The sequence below is a fragment of the Typopeltis vanoorti genome, chromosome 4, assembly GCF_054136105.1.
Source record: "Typopeltis vanoorti isolate ZY-2024b chromosome 4, IOZ_Tvanoo_1.0, whole genome shotgun sequence".
Classification (NCBI taxonomy): domain Eukaryota; kingdom Metazoa; phylum Arthropoda; class Arachnida; order Uropygi; family Thelyphonidae; genus Typopeltis; species Typopeltis vanoorti.
Window position 1 is genome coordinate 27,395,646 of NC_143552.1, and position 24,114 is coordinate 27,419,759.

At 34.4% G+C, this 24,114-nt stretch overlaps 1 protein-coding gene across 2 annotated transcripts in view; it reads right to left on the reverse strand.

The window, feature by feature from the left end:
• Positions 1–24,114, reverse strand: part of LOC150107179 (uncharacterized) — a 446,221-nt gene that overhangs the window by 294,804 nt on the left and 127,303 nt on the right. The window lies entirely within an intron of this gene.

Sequence of the window (24,114 nt, forward strand, 5' to 3'; positions counted from 1 at the left end):
TGCATAAGAGAGGTTCTAAGACTACAGTAGCAAATTACAGGCCAAGCAGTATTTCAGGAGTGGTGGTAAAAGTACTAGAAAAATTGGTAAAAAAGAGAATTCAAGAATGGTAGACAAAAATATGATACCGTATGAGGGTCAACATGGCTTTGCGAAGGGTCGGTCATGCCTTAGTAATTTACTAACTTTTTATAATAGAGTAAAAGCTCAATTGGATAAAGAAAATGGCTACATGATGATTTTGCAAAGGCATTTGACAGAATACCATATAGAACATGTGGAACTGTTATGCAAATTAGAACAAATGGGAATGGCTATGATACTAGTTAAGTGGATAAGAGAGTGGCTACTGGACAGATATCAAAAAAGTGGAGGGGGGCAGAATCGAGGCGAAAAACAGGTGACTAGTAGTGTGCCACAAGGTTCTGTGTTTGGACCACTGCTGTTTAATTTGTACATAAATCATCATCATGCCTATCAAGGATTTAGGCTTAGAGTGGCCTGTTCCGTCCTTAGAAGTCGTCGTTGAATCTTTTAAGAGGACGTCCTAGTTTTCTTTTTCCTAATGGCTTGTACTTTATGGCTTGTTTTGGTAATCTTTCTATTTTCAATCTTTGAACATGTTCCATCCATTTATGTTTATATTTTTTAATTTTTTCTATTACTGATTCCTGGTTTAATTCTTTCATAATTTCTTCATTTCTTTTGTGATCAAACAGAGTATACTTTGCAGTTTTTCTCATAAACTTAATTTCAGCTATTATTAATCTTTGTTTGTCCTTTTGTTTTATTGTCCAGATTTCACTTCCATACATTAGGACTGGTAGGGCTAATGTACTGTATGCTTTTAGTCTGGTTTGTTTTTGAACTAGGTTTGGTTTAAATATAGAGTTAATTACACCTGTTATTTTTAAATATTTTGCAACTTTTAGCTTTATATCTTTTTCATATGTAATCATACAACCTAGGTAGTTAAATGAATTCACCTGTTCTAAAATCTTATTATCTATTACTATTTTAGTTCTTACTGGATCTTGTCCTTTAAAGGCCATAGTTTTTGATTTTTCTGTTAATATTATCATACCATAATCTTCGGCTATCTCATTTAGATTTAAAATAGCTTTCTGTAAGTTATCTTCAGAATTTGTAATTATTATTTGGTCATTGGCAAAAAAGGAGTGTTTAAGTTCACAGTAGGAGAAAGTTTAATACCTTGATGGAAAATTTTATTCCATTTTATTATTATTTCATTTAAGTAAATATTAAAATTAAAAAGAGTTGCTGAGAGGGGATATCCCTGTCAGACTCCTTGGTTTTGTCAATAAATGATATAGGAAATAACCTGAAAGGAAATACTCAGTTTGCTGATGATGCAAAATTTCATAGAGGAATAGTTAATCAAGGTGATGTGGAGAGCTTGCCGTACAATTTAAATAGGCTATCAGTAATGGCAAAAGTTAATGGATTTAATGTCAAGAAATGAACTTTGGGATAAATCGATTACAAGCCATTTATCACATTGATGGCACTGTACTCCAGGATATAGATGAAGCCAGAGATTTAGGGGTGGTGGTAGACAGAGTTCAAGTTTAGATCACATATCACTAAGGTTGCTATGATAGCACATAAGATTACTTTGCTAGTGGCGAACAGATTAACAAGTAGAAATATGGAAGTTGTAATTCCTCTTTATAAGGCCTTGATACACCCACATCTGAATTACTTGCTTAAGTCTGGTTCCCTGGGTTTCTTGGGGATACGGAAGTGGTGGAGAGGATTCAGAGGCGAGTGACCAAGATGATAAGTGGCTTGTGGCCTATGAGAATAGATTGAAGGTGTGTGGATTGCAGTTGGTTGATAGGAGAAAAAAAGAGGGGATATGATAGAAACATTTAAGTTGCTTAAAGGGTTTTATAGGATAGATGAAGGGAAATGTTTCAGCACATGGCTAGAAGGACCAGAACAAGGAGGCATCCCTGGAAGTTGAATAAAGAAGTGGTCAATAGGGGTGTGAGGACTAGATTTTTTGCTTTGAGAGTAGTAAATGAGTGGAATGGGTTGCCAGAGTCAGTTGGGAGTGCTTTTTCTGTTAATGGGTTCAAAGAGAGGTATGATAGATTCTGTGAATAGATTGGGTCTCCCGTGATAAGTCTTTAAACTCCATGGAGGTGCCCGTATAATAATAACAATAAATACCGAATTCAGAAAACCAAACCAGAATGACAAATTCTGGATGACTGGAGTAGAGTTCAATAAAACAAGGAGAATAGAACTGAACATGAGGATTAGAGAGAAATGCACTACTGAGTGTTCCAGGTAAGATTTATGCATTCATACTTAAAAAGAGGCTAAAAAAAATTTTTTTTTAAATTGAGAAATCTGGGGGAAAATAAGCTGGATTGTCAGATCAGATTTTTTCACTTCAGTGTGAAGAGTCAAGAAATCATGAGCATATAACAAGGATCTGTGTATAAGTTTTTTTGTTAAATCTGGAAAATGCACCATATAAGGTGCCAACAGAGAAGAGGTTCAAACTTATATAATTATATGGCGTAAATGAGACATATAGAATAATATAATATAGCCTATATACTTAAGCTGCAATTAAAAAAATGAAAGAAGTACTGGAAGGGTGTGTGATATAGTTTCATGTTATATGACATTGGTGCATGCTATCTTCACTATTATACATCATATTTTGACCAACACTATCTGGATACAATCGATGGGTAGCCTGTTTGTTTGTTGTTGTAATGGTTCATTTAAACAGAGGATTGTCCATGAATTTTAAAAGTTTTTTTTTTTTTTTTTTTTTTTTAACATTCAAATTTGTTTAAATTGCAAGTGTTTTGCATGGTAAGCAGATTCCCTGAATGACAACTGTGACTTTCAAAGCAGTCTTTTTAGGCTAACAGCTTTTCTCCATTTAAATGCATACAGATTTTCAAGCGCCTGGTCTACTAATATATAGATGTACCAGAATTTCCATAATAAGGGAATATACATTGGCAATTTATCCTGAACACCATGGTCCTGATAATGAACAGTCTGGAGGGACAGCATCTAAACACACAGAAAGAACACCAAAATTTTATAATATGAACTAATATGGACAAAATGGTTTAATATACCATGAACTTTTGACAACACACATGCAATCAGATGAAGTGTGGTGGAAGCCTTTTGTAGTGGTGTCTCTAGGAGTAAAACTCCTAAAAACTCGACTTCAAAAGGGACAAGTTATTCTGGGAATTGGCTTCTACCCTTCAGAACATCTAAACAAATTTAGATGTGAAAAACTTCATAAATTCTGACATCCTTGTTTAAATAAAGACTTTGACTATATCCAGTGCACATAGTCAAATTCATTCATTTTGTTTACCTTTGTTATCATTATTTGTGAAAATGCTCCTATTACCACAGGCAAAATACTTTTTTTTTTAACCTGTTGCGTTGTTTAATAAACTTCTGAAGGGTAGAAGCCATGAAAAGTCTTTATTAAGATGTCATGTTCATAAAATAGAGAATTCTTAGGCCTCATTAACTAAACTGAATAAGTGTATGAATTTGATATCGTTTATTATGCATTTAAAAAATATTACAAATACAAAAATATTCAAGAATACAGGTAAACTTCAACTTACAAACATAATTCCTTGAAACATGTTTGTAAGTAGAATGTTTATGAACAAAAATTCATAAGATGAATTTATTTTTTTCATAAGATATACTGTTAATCCTATTAATGTATCAGTAAACTTTGGTGTCATAAAATGTTAATAAGTGTAGGATTCTGTGTTCCTATCTGGAAAGTTTATAAGTGCAGAGTTTTGTGTTTGTATCTTGAAAGTCTATAAGTAGAGTAAAGGTTTCATGATACTATTCTACATGATACTATCCATACAGGTAAACTGTATGGATAGTATCAACAGCATTCTTGATGGAAAACCTACAACACAAGTTAAATATTTCAGCTAATCAGGCAAAATTTTCAGGTGGTAAGATGGTAAATTAAATACAGGCATAGAAAACAAAATAAGAAAAGCTTCTTGTAATCTACAAGGAGTAAAACTCACTCATTATAACAAAGTACAAAGTCCTATCCAAACAAACACAATGCTAGGCTACATTAAATTCACTACAGAAAACTATCCAGTAAAACAAACTTTTCATGTTTAGCATTAAAGATTCTTAAATTTAGTAATTTTATTACTACCAAAGTGCCTCTGATAGTACTGTGATACTCTTCTCAGTTATCTGCTGTGATTACCAGTGATAGGAGAATAGGACAGTGCACCAAAATTTGTGTAGGATCATACCATCTATTCTACTGCAGTTAACAAGGTTCAGTAGAACTTGAGATACTTCAGGAACAGTCTGTGATTTAAATTAGATCTGTATAGTACTCTGGCTTTCTTCCATTTTCTAAAATGGTCTTTATCGAAGACATGTTGTGCTAGCCTGCTCATACTGAATGTATTTTTTATGCTTCTTCTTTCTTACCAAGGTGGTCCTTACTAACTGTACAAAATACTGGGTCACACAATCACAGAATACTGTAGACAACTGAGAAGGAGAGAGGATCCTGGCATGCCTTGTTTTGTCTAAGAGGAGAGTAGTTGCTCTTTTTAAGTAGTTTAGCAAAGATATTTTTGTTGTAACTGTTTTGTTTGAATGAAAGTAGAGCCTATTGTTCCAGATACAGTGCAAGTCCTGAGGACAAAATTTGTTTTGCTTGTGCATGTGTGTGTGTGTATTTATATGAGTGTGAGCTTATGGAAGAGTGAACACATGAGAAGAACACTGATTGCTTTTAGTAACAAAAAAGTATCCAAAAAAGACAAGGGCCGTTCTTTTTCTCAACAGTAAAACTATTCAGAGTGAATACTGTTGAGGAACTGTAGAAAGTTAGAAAGAACCTGTGGGCCATGCAATCAAATGGCAAAGCATATTTTGAATTTGGGAGTTTGGAGGATCAAAAGATTCCACATTAGCAAATGGGAGTAAAAGTGGGGAGTCCACTGCTATAGCTTCAATTTGTTAAAAATGCTGGTTGTTCCAGCTAAAACCCCAAAATACCACAGGCAGATAGGATGACCATCTTGGTAAGAAGAAAACATTAAAAATTAAAAAGTATATTCAGTACAGGTAACCTAAAGGCAAACTAGCTTATATATGCCTTGGATAAAGATCGTTTCACCAGGAGGAAAAAAGTGAGGCTACACTTTGAAATTGCACAGATTTTAAATAAAGTTAGACTTCTGTCTTTGAATATTTCATTTTCAGAACAACAGGCTTTTTTGCTGGATAGTGAAATTTAGATGCTTCCTCTGATGAAGTTTCTCTATTCACAAACATACTACTCCTTATGTCATAATACTAATGCTGTCATCACAAAAGTAATACCAATGTTCTGATGGTCACTACAGAGTATAATCTCAAACTTTGCTAAGGAACAGATCAACATTCAGTATGATCAGCAGAGATCCAACCCAGTCAAATTAACAAATTAAATTAATTATTGGACTAGACATTATTCTTAGATGCGAATGCTATTGAAGAACTGCAAATTCATCATGCTTATTCCCTTCCTCTGCCTCAATGGCCAAACCAGCTCTTATATCAGAAACAGTATTGACTTCAAAGTGAAAATTAAAGTTATTTGTTTGCTGGATAGTGAATTTAGATGCTTCCTCTGATGTAGTTTCTCTATTCACAAACATACTGCTCCAAGAAACTACAATTTTTGCAAGATGATTTCCCAGAATTATTGAAAGTAAATTATTGAAAGATAAGGAAATAGAGGAAATGTACGAACAATTACAAGAACTAATTAAGGAAGAAAAAAGAAAAGACTGTGATTATAATGGGAGACTGGAATGGAGATGTGGGAGAAGAAGAGGATGGGAGTGTAGTAGGAAGATACAGACTAGATAATAGAAATGAGAGAGGGGAAAGATTAGTGGAATCCTGTAAAGAAAATAAGCTAATAATTATGAATACTTTGTTTAAAACTAGTGGACTCTCCACTTAGTTTAAAAAATATAAAAGAAGACTATACACATGAAAAAAACCAGGAATTATGGAAAGGTATCAAATTAATTACATTATAGTAAAGCAAAGATACAAGATAGTGTAAAAAATACATGCACGTATCCTGGAGGCTGATATTTACTCTGACCACAACCTACTATTCATAGAAATAAATGTGAAACTAAAGAAGATAAAAGAAGCTATGAAAAGGAAAAAATGGAACTTAAGAGAAATTAAAAAATACCAAGGAATTTGGAAATAAATTGGAGAAAGAATTAGAGGAAACAAGTTTTGTTAAAACTGAAGATCCAGAAAAGAAATTGGAACAAGCCAAAGAGACAATAAAGAAGATTGCAGAAGAAGAAATCGGATATGTAAGAGCTAAAAGAATATAAAAAAAAAACCTTGGATAACTAATGAGATGATTTTTCTAATGGAAGAAAGAAGAAGATGGAAAAATAAAGACACCCCAGAAGGGAAAATACAATATAGAACCCTGAATGACAAATTGAGAAGGGAAGCAGAAAGAAGTAGAGAAGATTAGCTTAAAAAACAATGCGAAGAAATAGAAAATTATGAGAGTGGGAAGGTACTGATCTTTTGTATGAAAAAGCAAGAAGCATGAATCACAAGAGAAATGGAATTCGAGCTAGAGGCATAGAAAATAAGAATGGGAAAATCATAACTGAAGAAGATAAAATCCTAATGAGATGGAAAGAATACATTCAGGATCTATATGACAAGGATAATAAACCAAATGAGTTGCCATTAGAAGATATAAAGAAGGTAAATGAAAATGCTATGCCCAGAGATTTTGAAGACAGAAGTAGAAATGGCCATTAAAGAATTAAAATGTGGGAAGGCAGAAGGAATAGATGAAATACCTGCAGAATTCCTGAAACAACTTCAGAAGAAAGGAACTGAAGGAATAACCAAAATAATAAATTTAATTTATAACAAGAGAATTACCAAAAGATTTTATTATCTTAATATTTATACCTATACCAAAAAAAAATAATGCAGTGATCTGCAAGGATTTTAGAACAATAAGCCTCATTTCCCATACATCAAAAATACTTATGAGAATCCTAACACGGAGAATTGCATCTAAGGTGGGAGAATTTCTTGGAGAAGATCAGTTTGGTTTCAGGAAGGATAGGGGAACAAGAGATGCGATTGGACTGTTAAGAATAATAAGTGAAAGAAGTCCAGAAATGAATATCTGTTATGTAGATTTTGAAAAAGCTTTTGACATTGTAAAATGGGATAAGATGGTGGAAGTAATGAAAAGATTGGTATAGATTGGAAAGACAGAAGGCTAATTATTTCACTATATATGGTACAACAGAACCAGATATCACTGGACGAGGAGCAAGACAAGGCTGTTCTCTGTCACCAATTTTGTTTAACATGTATTCCAAAGCAATCTTAAAAGAAGCACTGGAGAATTCAGAAGAAGGAATAAAGATTGGAGGTAGACAGATATTTGCAATACAATACGCAGATAACAAGGCATTATCATCTAATACTGAAAAAGGACTACAACATCTGTTGAACAGATTACTGGAATCCTGTATCTATTATGGAATGAAAATTAACATCAGAAAAACAAAGGTAATGAAAATAGCGAGGAAAGAGGCAAATATGGACATCAGAATAAACGTGGAAAAATTGAATCAAGTAAAGACCTTTAAATATCTAGGGAGTGTGATTAGCAGTGATGGAAGGTGCAAAAGTGACATAAAAGCAAGAATAGCAATGGGAAGAGATGCCTTTAATAGAAAATGGAATTTATTCAGAAGTAAAATGGACAAAAACCTAAAGAAAAGACTAATAAAATGTTGTGTGTGGAGTGTTGCCCTCTATGCAGCTGAAACTTGGACATTAAAGAAAGAAAAAATTAAGATTTTGGAAAGCTTTGAGATGTGAATTTGGAGAAGGATGGAAAAATCAAATGGACAAATAAAATAACTAATGAAGAGGTCTTAAAAAGAGTAGAAGAAGAAAGAAGACTGTTAAAGAGTATAAAAAGAAGAAAGGAAAACTGGATTGGACATATCCTGAGAGGAATTGGAATCATCAGCGATGCCATCGAAGGAAAAATAGACGGAAAAGACCCAGAGGAAGAGTAAGGAAAACAATGCTAGATGACATGCTGAATGGAGACAGGTACACAACCTTGAAAGAGAAGGCTCAGAACAGAAGGGAGGGGAAGGAAAGTTTTTGCTACTAAGAGAAGAACCTACTCAATTGCAGAACACTTAAGAAGAAGAAATTATTGAATATATTATACAAGCAAATAGAAAAAACAGCCACAGGTAGTCCTATTCCACTGGCTTTGACTGATTATTTTATGGAACATCTGGAAAACCAACTTTTCAATACCATTTTTCCTCAACCTTGTATTTGGCATTGTTTCATGGATGACATCTTCATAATGTGGTCTCATTCTGAAACAGAATCCCTTCAATTTTTGGAAAAAAATAAAATCTTTTTACATCCACATTATCAAGTTCACTACTGAGTGTGAATCCAACAACAGTCTTCCCTTACTGAATACCTTAATCTAATTCTATAGGCAATATGATAAATCCTTGGACGTGTCACGTAATAATAATAATACTGAATTATCCATTTACAGGAAACCTTCGTTCACTGGAAGGTACATCAGTCCAGCTTCACATCACCCATCATAAAAGACATTATTAAAAGTTCTGTTCACAGAACTTGTACAATTTGTTCTTGGGATTTCCTCTAGAAGAAGAATTCAGTAAAATAAGAATCATGCTGACATCTAATCAGTATAATGAAATCATCATCCAGAAAATAATCAATAATTACCATCCTACAGCGAGACTACAATCTGATGTTAAAAGGATTTCCATATCTTGCCTTAAAGGGACTTCTGAATAAAGAGCACAAATTATTTGCAAATACAATGTACATACTACTTTCAAACCAGCACAAAGTTATCTTCTTTCCTACTGTCTACCAAGCATAAATTGCTGCCTCTATCCTTACACAGTGTTTATCAACAGCTCTGTTTCTGCTAACTTTGCCACTTTGGAAAGGCTGGCTGTTCTACTAAGATCAGAATCCAACAAAAACAAAGAGTATATACAATTTTTAGAATGGTTTCATTGCCTTGCTTCTCATCATGCCAAAGACACTCGACAGAATTCATTGGAAGAAAACCAAGATTTTGCACTGCAGGAAATTTAAATTCAATCAACGATTTGAGATGGCATGTATTTCGATTAATCAAAATACATGCCTATCTCAAAATTTTGGGAAGTAATCGCCAGAACCCTCTTCATTCCTCCTCCCCTTTAAACCTTGAACAGAGCTATTCTTGGTGCCCTAGAGCTTTAATAGTGCTTTCTTGTGGTCAATCAGCTGTGACACAAACACAAGGAAGTATACTCATGCTATATAACTCATTCTTGTGTTTCATAATTTGATGTCGTAACCAGTCTTTTGATTTCTCTCTCTCTGAATAACACTCATGTTACAGTCAAAGAAATATATGAGTTAATATTAAATTCTAATTTCCCTTTCTGTTTTATAATATATCATGGCCTGCCACACATTTCTAGAGACCATCTGGTAGCAATGGGAATGAAAGTGGGAAGTCCACTGCTGAAACCTTCAATTTGTGAAGGTTTCAGCATTTGTGATGTGTTTCAGAATTTGTGATTTGTTTAAAAAGCTGGCTGTTCCAGCTAAAATATCTAAAAATAACACAGACACACAGGACAGGCCACCTTGGTGAAAAAAAAAAACAAAAAAAAAGAACATAAGAGGTATATTCAGTATGAGCATCCTAAAAGCAAACTAACACAACATGCCATGGGTAAAGAGCATATCATCAGGTGGAATCAAAATTAATACACAAATTCCAATTTAAATCATGGAGAATGTTCCAGGAAGCAGCACAAGTTCTACAGAACTAATGATAGGATCTACACAAATTTTGATATCCTTCCCTTTCAGCAGTAATTGCAGATTACTCCAAAGAGTACCACTGCTGCCAACCATGCATAACTGTTCTCAGGATCAATCATTTTATTCTCAGTCTTTGTTCAGTGTATATCTCTAAAGTGCTTTTGATAATGATAGCTCAGGCTGGCAAAACATTGACATCATATAAAATATCATAAAGACAAAAGAATGAGCAAACTGGGTATGGAGAGGATATCAAATGAATAAATTTATATGGATTAAGATAGAAATTACCAAAACATTAAATTGGTGGTATACAAGGCAATCTTCTGCCATCAATTGAGAATCAATTGTTTTCCTTACTTTTTTTTAATTTAAAGTATTTTCCCAACCTTTTATCATGAGCAAAAGAATTAGTGAGCAAAAAAGTGGAAGTGTGAAAATTATTCGAAAAGTAATCTCATTAGAAGAAAAACTTGAAATAATAAAGAAAAATGAACAAGATGAGTCCAGAGCAAAAATAGGACAAGAACACAAAAATGAGTGAATCAACTATAAGAGCAATTTTAAGCAAAGCTGCAGAATACAAAGAGAAAAGTAAGGCTGCTTCAAGTTCATCATGCATGCACTCGAAATCAAAGTATTATAATGATTGAATTAGAGAGACTTCTTTCTATATGGATTTGAAGATTGTAACCAAAAACGGATCCCACTAAGCACTGATCTTGTGAAATCAAAAGCATCATCTCTTTGTACCCTTGAAAGAAAGGGCTATCGATGATGGAAAAGAAGAAGAATTCCACAGTAGTTCTGGGTGGTTTGAGCATTTTCGAAAAGAGAAATAGCCTACATAATGTTCGAATCACAGGCAAACCTGCAGGTACAGATAAAGGAGATGGCCGCAAATTATCCAGAAATTTTGAAGAAAATTATGGAAGGAGGAGGGGGGGGGGGGGGCTATTGTGACCAACAAATATTTAATGTCGATGAAATTGGCCTTTTTTGGAAGCAAATGCCTTCCAAGACTTTTCTGGCCAAATCAGAGAAATCTCAGCCTGGTTATAAAGTCACCAAGTTGAATGAAATTACTGCTAGCAATATGCGAGCCATTTGGAAGCACATTCTTCCACATTGTGCAAATGATATTAGAAGTTTTTCAAATGAAATTAAGTTAATTAAATCTCATTCTAAGAAATTGAGCGATTCCAACTTGCTAAATTTAGATGCACAGCAGAAAGATCCTGAAGAATATGAAGAAAATTTAATCACTAACAAGCCCAAAGAGATTTCACAGAAACAAATTGAAAATATTTTTCATGCAACCGAAGTTTTTAAGCAGCTATGCTTAGAGGCTGACTCTGATGAAGAAAGCAGTAAAATTTGCAGAAGAGTGGACGAGGCAATAGGTTTCCTTCATACAACCGTCAGTTGTATGAAGGGGAAAAAAAAAAAAAAAAAAAAAACAGAATGCCTGCCAAACTACATTAGCCGAATTCTTTGTTAAGAAGCAGATTCAGCCCTGACACATACCCTAATTCTTTTATAAAAAATCAAGGGTCAAAAAAGAAATTTGAGGAACGAATTACAGGTAATCCTCATATAACGCAGATGTTCAGATCACATAGAAAAAGTAGAGTTAGGTTCGGGAATCGTTTTTTTTTTTTTTTTTTTTTTTTTTTAAGATTATATAAACAATGACATATCCAATAAGAATATATTTTTATTTAATTCAGGTAATTCATGTAAAGTTAAGAAAACAAATACATAGTATAAAATTATAAAACTTATAAATTGTACATAAACTTCATTGCACATAATACATAAATGTTTTAGGCAAAATAAAATAAAGTGTATATTTTAATCGTCATCACTCTCATCAAAACTAACATTTCGTAGATGTTCTTTATTTACGAGTGGCCGGACATCGTCATCGATTCAAATCTCTTGGACATCATTAGTATAATTCTCATTGCATACTTAAGCTGATTTAGTTATCAAGAAGCCAGTAAAAAGTTTATTTTTCACTTGGTCAGACTATAATAAATTTAGTTTAATCCTTTATCCAAGTGTGTGCAAACAAAGTTTGTGCCTGAAAGTATCTTCAGGACTGGGGTAAAGTGGTACAACACCGGGCAACTCCTTGCAAAGGTGGAGCAAGCTACCAACACTCCTATCTCAGTATCTCCCATAATGCAAAACACATCTCCTTGCAGATATATATAATGTTATGCATTAAGGAAAGGGCCACTACCCAGACTAGTTTCGACCTTTATTAAGGTCTCTTCAGTGGGAGCCAGGTCATTTCCTCCTATAGGAGCTACCAAACGGTGTGCCACCTTTTTATTAAATTACTCTGGATTTAGAGAAAGATGTTGAAAGTTTATTTTTCACTTGGTCAGACTATAATAAATTTAGTTTAATCCTTTATCCAAGTGTGTGCAAACAAAGTTTGTGCCTGAAAGTATCTTCAGGACTGGGGTAAAGTGGTAAAACACCGGGCAACTCCTTGCAAAGGTGGAGCAAGATACCAAACCCCAATAAAGGTCGAAACTAGTCTGAGTAGTGGCCCTTCCCTTAATACATAACATTATATATATCCACAAGGAGATGTGCTTTGCATCATGGGAGATACTGAGATAGGAGTGTTGGTAGCTTGCTCCACCTTTGCAAGGAGTTGCCTGGTGTTGTACCACTGTACCGCAGTCCTGAAGATACCTTCAGGCGCTAACTTTGTTTGCACACACTTGGATAAAGGATTAAACTAAATTTATTATAGTCTGACCAAGTGAAAAATAAACTTATTATAAATTTATTATTAAGAAGCCAGTAATAAGATCTTGCTTACCACTATGCCAATTTTTATATTAAGTTCATAATACGGAGCTAAACAAATATCTAATTGTCTCGTGAATTTTCCAGACTGCTCCATTGAGAGATCATTATCCATAAAATAACTTTCTTGCCAGGTCCAATCCTTCTGCTAATTTATTCAAACTGAATTCTTTAATGGATTCATCACAATCAGAATCTTCGGCAGAACTTTCTCGTCATTTGGTTCGATGCCATCTATTAATTGTACCAGTTCCTCCTCATTTAAATCTATTTCCCCATCAATTAATTGACTAATTTTGTTTTCTACCATACAGCAAAAGCGCTCTAAGTGACCATTACTACAATTTTTTTCTTTTACATAAAAAAAAAACAAAACATTACATATTATATGTAACTCACCAAAAAATAAAGTACTCAGCTTGAGATTAACACACTTATGATTTTTAATGAGCTTTCCTGGCAGAAAACGAAGACAATTTTCAACAATAAACATTTTATACAGTAAACAATTCAAGTACATGCGTGCTAAAGGGTATTTCCCCTAATATAAATTCGCTACTTATAACTACATGTGCAATACGCACAGACGCAAATTTAATGAATACAAAATTTGATTTTTAAGTCGCGCATTAAAAAATATATGAAAAGATAAAGGGTTACTACAGTTTGTAGACCGTCTTATATCGAAACCACATTGTATAAGTACTGTGTTCAACAAGGGTTACTACAATTTGTAGACTGCGTTATATCGAAACCGATTATACTGTATAAGTACCGCGTTATACGGGGGGTTACCTGTATAACACGGTATTATATTTGATTAGTGCATTTTCGATTACCGTATATTTTTGCGTATAATGTGATCCACATATAATGCGAACTAGAAATTTCGTTTGATAACTAGCCCTAAAATGCCATGTCCACATATAATGCGATCTGTTAATCTTGTTCCCTAACATTATAAATAATACAATACGAATTAATGAAATAAATGCTTATTTTAAAACAAAATGTCAAAATACAATACGAATTAACGAAAGAAATATTTATTTTAAAACAAAATCTTTTAAATTCTTCATCTTTTGAGTCATCAAACATTTCATTTATAAATTCATCTGTAGGCATTGCATCATCAGTGTAGCAGTTGTCGTCATCGTCATCATGCTCTCCATTTTGTTGTGCATCATCCTCGCTTTCGCATATGACGTCATCTTCGGATCCATCCATTGAATTACTTATTCCACATTTAAGAAATGAGCATTGAATCGTTTCAGATGGTATCGAATCCCAATTTTCTTCCTTTTAACATGTTCGCTGCCACGCTACTTCGGCATAGTCTGTTCCCGTACACCGAGCAATTTCACTTCTTCAAAGTCAGTACGGTAATCTCGTTGCCGGCGGTAAACGTCATACGAGTATACTCGTAGTTGGCTTGTGCAGAGCATATACCATCTATGAGTATACACAGTTTTGCTGTTATCTCCACAAGCCAAGCATTTTCACTTCTTCATGGGCAGTACAGTAATCTCGTTGCCGGCGGTAAGCGTCATATGAGTATACTTGTGTAGCTCATATACCAACTACAAGTATACTCGTAGTTAGCAGCAAACGTGTTAAATATCACTGTCAGCTTTAATTTGGTTCTGTCTGCCATGCATGCTAGAACAACGGTAAAATGCATTTTTTCATGTCCCGTTGTTTTCATGTGGACACCCTTTTCACCAACTGAGTTTACTGTTCGATTCCCAGGCATATCAAAGTACATGGGCATCTCGTCCATATTGCCAATTTGGGAAAGTTCATATCCGTGACACTTCCGTAATTTTATGATAAATTTATGGAAGGACTGCACTTTTTCTTCAAGCTGCTTTGGTAACTTCAGCGCAATTTTTGTTCGGTGTCGTAATGTTAATGCTTTGCGTTCCATAAATCTGTTACACCACCCAGGCGAAGCAAGAAAAGATGAAATACCTGGTGTCCTTGAATTTACCATTCTTGAGTTGTAGAGCTCGAAAACGAATTGCATTTCTTGTTACTATAATGCCATCTTGTTGTTGCGTCAAAATCCATTCATTTAGTTCTTCTTTGAGTTCTGGAAAGGATGCTACATCTCCACGATGGGCACGTTTCATTTTGGGGATTTTTTCAAGACTGTCTTTTTGCTTATGCAAAGTCTAATATTACTCTCTGCTACACCAAATTCTCTCATAGCTACACTGTTATTATGTTCTTCTGCAAACTGCACGACATGCAATTTAAATCCTGCTTCAAAAGATAAATGTTTACGTTTCTGTTGGCTCATATTCAGGCTAGGTTTGTTTAACGAATAATATTTAAAATGAACTGTGGTTAAACCAATATACCTAACTGTGCTAATATCCTGCCAAGGGGGTGGGATATTAGCACTACTTACATTACTGGCTTTATGCGCAGATCTGATGCGCGCTCAGTCGCCGAATGCGAGTGGGTCAAGTAGATTTGGTTGCATAGGCATTAGGTAGTATATAATGTGTGTGCAAGTCTAGTAAGATGTTATATTTTTTAAGATCCGCATATAATGCGAATCCCTAACTTTAAGTAGTATTTTTTACCATAAATTTTTCGCATTATACGCGATAATATACGGTAATGCTCTTGTTTTAAAGAATGCATTAGGCGCATTAATCAAGGGGTATTTAAAAACATTCACAAAATTAGAATAATTTTTAACATGGTTCAAAATACAGCTAATTCTCTTTTTACATGATTTTGAAATAACACGGTTTAAAAAACAAAAGCAATTCTATTTTTATATAGTATATTTTGATTTAACATGGTTTGAATGGCGCTTATTTTTAAAATTTCTGTTTAAATTCAGTTCTGTTAAAAAGTGTATTTCCATTATAATTATCATTTCCTAGAATGGTACATATGTACTTAAACTTTAATTTTAAGGAACCCCCTTGATGTTTTAAATATCAGGGATTACTCTACGTTACAGAATGTAGACAATTGGGGCGATAACAAAAAAAAAATCAGTTTTTGTAATTACGATTCCTCAAAGTTAAGCTGACAGATGATCCGTTATATTCACTTGGTTACTGGACACAGAAGAGTGCTATGTTGATTCCTCAAGTTAAGTTGGTCGATTACGGGAGGCCTGCCTATTAAAGCTGCTTGGAAGGAATTAAGCTGTTTGCTAAGCAATCATTTCTTGTTTACAATTCAAGGCATGTATTAAATTTTGAAGTTTTGTATGCGTAATATCAAATTAGTAAAATTAATTATTGATTATTTTCAGAGATTTTCGTAACATTACCCCCATTAATTACGATGTCAGATAATTCAGTTAGACAGAAGAAGAAAAGAAAAGTATTTCTTTAGAACCTAAGATCCAAATTTTAGATTTTTTAGCAGCTGGAGAAGGTTCAACATCCTTAGGGAAATATTTTGGATTGAACGAAGCTACCATGAGAATGATTAAGAAAAATGAAGAGGCTATTAGAAAATCTGTTCTTTATGGAACAAAATTAGGTGCCAAGTCCAAGGAGGAGAAGGATTTCATGATTTTTTGTCTGCAGATATTGAAGAATTGATGGTTAACAGGGCTGTTAGTGATGACAAAATAATAGAAGCTGTCCTTGAGAATCTCGATGAAAAAGAAAAAAAAAAGTAACCATGATGATGATGATTGAAGAGATTTCACTCACTGCAGGATTAATTAGAGAAGGGCTTCAAATGGCTAGTAAATTACAAAGTCATTTTCTTACACATGATCCAAATACTGAATGAGCTGAACAGATTAAACGTGAACTGAAGTCATGTATGTGCAATATAAAAATAGTATACAAAGATCTAGTCAAAACAGGATCTCAACAATTAATTACAGAGTTTTTAGTAAAAAAAATTAACCTTCAGAATTATTGGAAATTAATGCTAATTTAGTTCCTTTTACTGAAGAAAATGTTTCAGCATTGCAGCTTGAACAGGATGGCCAAAGTGTTTCAAGTGATGGAAGTGATTTAATTCCAGTCTCACACAAAAGAATGCAGCTACTGTCAAAAAGTGACAGGGAATAAAATTTAACTAATAACCACGTGCGAGGGCGTATTTCGGCATTTTCGAATTTCTGTTTTATTAGTGACACACGATTTTCTTTAAGAACAATACATATGTATTTACTTAAGTATTTAAAATAAAAAATATTCAATTAAAATTAAATAGTTTTATTCAATGATTTTCATACGTTTTGTTTGAAAATAACTTATTGTTCGTATTGGGTTTTCACATCTGAAACCATTCTTCTATTTTTTCACGTGCATTGTATTCTTTTTTACACAGTTTTCATTTACAAGGTTTTTTCTGGAACCAATCTACCATGTAAATGAAGAATTAGGTGTATTAGAATATTCCAAATTTTTCCGACTGGTTTGAGGAGAGCAAAGAAATAGCATATATTTATGCAGCTGTAGGACTGACTCGTGTGCAAGGAATCGTTTGCATGTGGGTTTCAGTTAATCATTTGCTAACATGGGTTGAACGAGTGACATATCAGACACTAAGAAGTTTCGTATGGTGTCTCTACACAAAGAAGGCCAGGCTCAACAGTTTATAGCTAAGGAATTGGAATGTTCTCAAGCAAGCATGAGTAGAGTATTGAGACAGTATTCTAATAAGCAGAGTTTTCAAAATAATCATTGCAACAGCAGTCGAAAGGTATTTAACTACATCAAGAGATGAGAGAAGATTGAAGAATATTGTGAAGAAAAACAGTTTCCGAAGTGCTGGGTATTTTCACAGAGATGGAAAGAAATCAACAATGTTCAGACAACTTCACAAATTGGGTTTTAAATAACGTGGCCTAAGATGAAGCTGTTTATGACTTGCAAGCAAAAGGCAGCTAGAGTGTGATGGTAAGCAAAGGTTGGTGTGAGGTCAAGAGGACCAGTAAAAGATACTTTTTAGAGATGAAAGTATGTTTTGTGTGTGTGTGTGTCGCATGGTCATCAAGGGATATGTGTTTGGCATCTTAAGCAAGAAGCATTCGATAAAGAATGCATGAAACAATCGATGACATTTGCAACCTCTGCCATGGTATTGGCTTGTATATTTCCCAGGGAGTCCAGGTAGGCTGTGTATTGTGTACGAAAGAGTCAATTCCAAAGTGTACCAAGAAATTCTTGAGCACTTTGTTACCAGCATTGGAAGAATTATGTAATGATGATTTACCAGCATTGGAAGAATTATGTAATGATGATTTCCTTTTTTAGCAAGATTCAGCTTCTTGTTACACTTCCAAGACCACTACTAAATGGCTCAAAGAAAGGCAAATCAATGTAATTCCTTGACTGACAAACTCACCAGATTTAAACTATTGAGAATTTGTGGGGAATTATTAAGAAACGTCTACAAAAAGTTGCTCCAAGAGACAAAAATGAACTTGTTTCTAGTCTGCAGAACCATATCAGCATGCTTTGTTAAAAAAGATGACTGAACTGCTAGTAAATAATATGCCCAACCATTTATGAATGATCATAAAAGCTAAGGCGGATGCAATAAAGCACTAATTATCATATTGTTTCCCTTTGACTGTAATTTTTGTGCACTTACTTTTGCATTATTCTAATATTTTGAACCACATTAAAAATTATTCTAATTTTGTGAATGTTTTTAAATAACAGTTTTCTTATCATTTATATTACATTTTTATGTGTTTAATTGGTTATATAATCCCAAAGTGGGTAGATTTTACAAGAAAGGGACTGAAGTGGATATGTGTGTGTGTGAGAGAGAGAGACCATTAATTCACTGGATTGCCCTCTTCTGGATATATTCAAACAATCTTAGAGATGGTTTTGGTGCACCATCCCAAACATGAGTGCAATATTAGATGGCTGGGCAGATTTGGGATTCTATAGAGTTAGCATCTATGAAGTAGTGTCTCATGGGAAAAAGTTGCAAAAGTTGCACAATTTGGCAAGGAGCCAGAAGGAATGATTGCCATTTGGATCGGAGGCAAGTTTGCAGTATTTGGCCCTTTTAAAGTCTAATTTGGATTTGGTGATGATTCTTTTACAGCTGTTGCAAGACGCAGTACAGGCAGAGTGAGCAACTGGAGTATGGTATGCAGAGGTTTTTCTTTTACTGTGTTGGCACTCTTTGTTGAGAACCAAGGCCTAGGTAGTGGCTGTGAATTTAGAGTGGAATAAGAGATGGACTTCATTCCTGTGAGGATGATTTCTGTTTTCCGGCTGTGGGAAGGAGAAATAGATGTCAGAGGTCATCCATTTGGCACTCTTGTAGTGCCAAAGGATTTGGCACTACAAGAGTGCCAAACACTTTTTGTTAGAACAGGAGACTAAGAACTAGTGAGCGAAGGTTGTTCTGTGGCAAAAGAGACCTGAATGAGAAATGAGAATGTTACCAAGAGGAAAATTGACATCTGTAGTATACTTGGAAGACCAGCTCTTGTTAGGAGAAGACCAAGTGTGTTGGCAAATTGGAAGGGGACTATAAGTTATTCTGGTAGGTAGATCATTGCTAATGGCAAACACCTCAGCATCCCTGCCTGATGATCAGTGAAACTGAAGAAGCAAAGCCAATTTGAGCTGTGAACAAAGTCTCCAAGAAGGTGACCTTGCTTTTAGGATATTTCAACTAAAAAGTCAAGCTTAAGAGAGAGAGAGAGCTTAAGAGATCAGAGTGGTTAATGGAGTTTGGAGAGCGAAAGAGGCAGCATATGAAAAAGGGCAGGTTAAGGTATGGTATGGCTCTTTTCTGTGCCCAAATATTGATAAAAATGCATAGAAAAAAGAAAAAACAGTTTATGTGTGTTTCACAGATTTTGAAAAAGCTTTCGATAAGGTCAGACACACACACTAACTTAATAGAAGTCCTTCAACAAATAGGGCTAGATGAAAAAAGACATAAGACTAATAAGAAATCTGTACTGGAATCAATCAGCTACCATTCAATTAGACAGCATTACCACCAGTGATATTAACATCAAAAGAGGAGTGAGACAAGGATGTGTGCTCTCACCACTCTTGTTCAACATGTACTCAGAGGTAATCTTTAAAAAGGCATTGGAAGAATGTCCAGAGGGAATCACAATAAATGGAAAGATCGTTAACAACCTATGATATTCAGATGACACATGCTAATCTCCAAAAACTCATTGACAAGCTATACGTAGAAAGCCAAAGAATGGGAATAAATATAAACATCATCAAGACAAAATATGTGGTCATCAGCAAACATCCAACCTCATCAATGAAACTGACACTCAATGGGAAAACTATTGACAAAGTGTCAAGGTATAAATATCTTGATTGCTGACTTAATGAAAGGTGGGATCCTGAAATAGATATAAAGGATTGAAGTTGTGCAGCAGTCTTTCATGAGACCTACTTCTACAAACCGTTTCTGTAGGAAGAATTGATGGCAAAGGAGCTAGCAGAAGAGAAAAAAAATATCTTGGTTTAACAACATCAAGATGCCACAGGAAAGAGAGCATACAACTGCTCAGATCAACACAAGAATGCAGTTTGTTCACCAAGATGGTCGCTGACCTTCGAAAGAAGATGGTACCATAAGAAGAAGGAGGTATGGTATGTCAGTTCTGATGAATGCATAAGTGGCACCGTTGTGGCAGAAAGAACTGTGTAATGTGTAGTTTGGGCAGTTGAGGTGGGTGGTATTTGAGGTTGCCAGTTTGGGTTCTGATAAGAATAGTTATTCTGGTTTAGATGACATAGATGGTGGTGCACATGATTTATACTGCTGTTTACACCACAGATATTGGTGAAATGGATGCAGAAACTTTTTATTTTTGATAAAAAGTTTCTGCATCCACTTCACCAATGATGAAGTGGTGTTGAAGCAAGGAGACCTGCTATGGATCTTGACTTGGCAGAATCCATATTATCAGTCAATGATTAGTTGGCAGTTTTCCGTTGCTTTACATACAGCACTACTGAGGGGAGAGCAACAGATCAAGAGTCTGAAGGCAGACACTCATCTCCTTATATATATATATATATATATATATATATATATATATATATATATAAAATCGGCTATACATGAGCTTACATTTCCAAAGAAATTAGATTCTTCTTTAATCCTTTATTCAAGTATATGCAAACAAAGTTTCTGTGTGAGGTATCTTCATAACTAAACTACTATATATAAAAGCTGATAACTTAGCATCAGTTGCCTTAGTATATCATAATGCAAAGCTTCTGTGTGAGGTATCTTCATAACTAAACTACTATATATAAAAGCTGATAACTTAGCATCAATTGCCTTAGTATATCATAATGCAAAGTACACTTCCTTGCAGAAAATGCCATGTATCAAGGGAGCGTCACTACCTAAATTAGTTTCAACCTTTACTGAGGTCTTCAGTGGAAGCCGGATCCAGGAAGATACTAAGGTTGGATTAATGCAGAAGTCATTTAATCTTCATATATTTCTGCATTAATTCCACCTTAGTATCTTCCTGGGTCCAGCTCCCAATGATGAGACCTCGATAAGATCAAAACTGCTCTGGATAGTGACACTCCCTTTATGCATAACATTATGCACTTCTGAAAGGAAGTGTACTTTGCCTTATGGGATACTAAACCATTTGATGTGAAGTCATCAGCATCTATATACAAGTAGTCTAGTTGTGAAGATACTTCATATGCAACGTCTGAATACATTGGTATTTGTTAGAATCTCTTGTACTAAGCAAGAGACTCTCAAGAAAAGACTGAACATCAATTTCACACCTACCCTACTTATTCTTTAAACTCTAGAAATAAATACATCACAATATTGCATCATTAAGTGTATTTTTCTTTTAATTTTTTTTTTTTTTTTAATGCTTTCAATGCACTGCTGATATTCTTCCCATCCAGCAACCAACACCATGGGACTAAAATTAGTATTCTCCTCAGCTGATCATAATTTTCTGATTTGTAGTTCAGCATGCAATCTTTTCTGAATGGAACATCCATACACTAAGTAATTTCCCAGGTTTCAACTTTAAATGAACCCCCCCCAACCTCTGACATTATAATCGGGTTTAATACTCTTTAATCTCGAGTTCCTTCTGTTACACGCTGCTTGAGGAAATTGTCTAACAATATCTCAATAAATATGCCTTCATTCTTATTGTGAGATTTCATCTCTATTCAATGTTCAGATAATTAAAGTCATCCATGATAATTGCTAGTTTAGCACCCATCATGTTGAATTGACAACGCAATTCATCGTCATTGTCAGGAACTGATCCCACCATGTATTTAATCTTGTCGGACTCCACCACATACTAGATAGCTTCTAACTCACTGCTACATGGGCAATATTACAATCATCGCTTTCCTAAATGGACTCAAATCATCTGGTATCATTAGCAGCACAGACCCCTCCTCTCCTTATACATGATTTAAGTTAGTATATCTGCCTCTAAGAGTCAGGTCTGACTAATGCCTACAATCTGAGGCAAATGGACATTCACCAAAGCAACAAACTCTATCCTTTGTTCCTGATACTACTAGCATTTGTGTAGAGTCATATGCTACCTCTAGGATTTTTTGTATACTTACTTCTGTAGCCTAAATAATCCACTTGGATAACTTGAAGATATCTATTTGTAACTACCCCACATTCAAATTTCAATGCACGTACTTAATAAGTCTAAAATGATGAATAGACAATTATCATAATCACCTCATAATTATAAACATTCATATTATTAAGTCAAATATATAACTTAGATGTTCTTACACAGATTCTCACCATTCCTTTCATAGTGAATCCCACCAGGATAAAGAAATGTTTTGAGAAAATTTGGAGATGAGGACAAGGCAAATAATAATGGTAAGTATCTGCTGGATTTCTTCTCAGGATATAGACTGGTCATTACTAACAACATATTCAGATATAAAGATGTGCACAAGTTCACATGGAAAGAAGAAACGAAATAAGAAAGCCTCATTGATTATGTTATTGTTGACAGTGATATCTTCATGATAGTTCAGAACACAACAGTGTACAGAGGATTTGAAATTGGAAGTGACCATCACTTAGTCTGAAGCAAGGTAAAACTGAATATCACATTGAGAAGAACAACAGTATATAAAACAACTTTAAAAAGCATTTTAAAGTTGAGCAGCTTTTACAGGTAAACTGTAGACTCAACTATACAAACATTATTGAAAATGAAAGAGTTTGAAAACAAAACAACAAAATCTTGGAGTCTCAGTGGCAAACAGTGAAGAAAACACTGTTTGATTCAGCTAGGGAAGCAAGTGGAGAAGTTGTCTGCAAGGATAGAAAAACAAGGACACCATGGTGGACACAAAAAGTTAAAGAAGCAAGTGCTGGAAAAGAAGCAAGGCTACTGAAAATTCCAAACAAATAAAAACAAATACCCTTAGAAAATACAGAAAAAAAATGAAAGAGAGCTAAGCTATGTGTGAAAGTAACTAAACAAAAGTCACACAAGAGTACATATCAATACTTGCAGTAGAAAGCTGTCAAAAACTTGGAATATGGAAAGGAAGCTGGAGCAGATGATATTCAATCAAAAATGTTCAAATATAGGGCCTGGTCAGAAGGAGAATGTGAGAATTATAGATTTTCTTCACTAACTGTTCCAGGTAAGATTTATGCAAGTATAATTCAAAAGAGGTTGAGAAAGATTGTGGAAGAGAAACTTGTAGAAGAACAAGCTGGATTCAGGCCAAAATCAAATTTTAACTTGAAAACAAATAGTTGAGAAATCATGGAAATACGACAAGGATTCTGTCATTAAGCTTTGTAGATCTGGAAAAGTCATAAGAAAAGGTGCCTAGTGAAAAGCTTTTCAAAACACTAGTTATATGGGGAAATTAAATATTATACAAAGCAATACATAATCTATATTTAAGTTGTAAGTCAGCAGTTAGAATTGAAGAGAATACAGGAAGATGGTTTGATGTAACATCAAGTGTAACATAAGTTATCACCACTCTTATAAATCATCTATATGGATCACATTATGAAAGAAAGTAGCATTAGGCCACACATCAAAACTGAAAATCTTCAACTCAGCTCTTTACTTTATGCAGATAATGTTGTATTCCTAAACACATCCAGTGCAAATCTCAAGGATTCTCTAGCTAAATTAAATAACAGCTGTAACAAATTTAGCATGAAAATCAGCAATAAAAAGACCAAAACTACGAAAATAGGCAGGAACATAAAAACTTCATCTGCATATGGTGGGAAGTCAGTTGAATAATTTATATGGAATAAGAGAGAAATTAGCCAAAACACCAAACTAACAGTATACAA